We start from the raw sequence: 1,148 nt of genomic DNA on the forward strand, positions 1-1,148 counted from the left end.
CGGAAGTAAGGACCTTATCACAGACGGATAAGCCAATACGGCGGTGTAGTGTACACCCCAGTCGGTTTAAGATACCGATGGTGATGGCTATAAGTATCACTACCAACAGCTTACTGTCGAGGCCGAAATTGGACTACGATATGGGTTACAACGCGGTTGTGAAAGGTGCGAGTGTAGTAGTGAAATTGCTCTAGTGATCTTGTATAGTTTTTAATAGGTTATTCACCCCCCTCTAGCCATATTAGGACATTTCTGACATGCAGCCACTACCGCCGGGACGCTGCCTCCGGTGAACACCACACAACGATGAGCCTCCATTCTGCCCAGCAGCAAGGATGTTGCGTTAAAAGCGCATGTTGCAAAAGTATGTTTTAATTGTTTCAGATATTTCAGATATTGCAAGCCCCTGTTCTAAATGTTTCATTTGCTTTTTTAACGTATATTGCAAGTGTGCTTATTTGGATGTTGCATATGTTTCACGCATATATTGCAAGAGTATGTTTAAAATGTTTCAGCTGTTTCAGTCTTATATTGCAATAAGTATTTTCATGTTGCAAGTGTTTTATCTAGATGTTGCATATGTTTCATACACATGTTGCAAGTGTATGTTCTAAATGTTTCATCTGCTTTAAACGTATGTTGCATTCAAGTGTTTCATGTTGCAAGTATTTTGTGTTTCAGATGTATGTTCAGAGAGTCACAGGGAGCACGGCCCGAACACCGACGAATGGGGCAACGGCTTGCCTGGTCCTACGGACAGGGTGTGTTCATCCTCATCCCGGCTCCTAATAGGTCCTACCGCGGGAAGAGAACGGAGGGGTCAGGGAAAGGAGCAACAGACACGGGGCGAGGCAAGGTAGACAAGGACAGGGTACACATGCGTGGTGGGACGAGGCAAACATGGAAGCACTACAGCAATACGGTGGGAATGCAATACGTTTCTACGTCTGGGCGCCAGCCATTCGCTTGAATTAATCCTTCTTATTCTTAGCATGCATTGATGCACTACAAGAATTGAATTAATTCTTCTTATTCTTTATATAGCATTTATTTATATATGCTCCTCTGCGATGTTATGTCAATTATAATGTAATAATTACCTTAAACTTTTAGTTATTTCAATGAAACATGATATTAGTATGGGACAA

Source organism: Miscanthus floridulus, chromosome 11 (genome assembly GCF_019320115.1).
Source record: "Miscanthus floridulus cultivar M001 chromosome 11, ASM1932011v1, whole genome shotgun sequence".
NCBI classification, from domain to species: Eukaryota; Viridiplantae; Streptophyta; class Magnoliopsida; order Poales; family Poaceae; genus Miscanthus; species Miscanthus floridulus.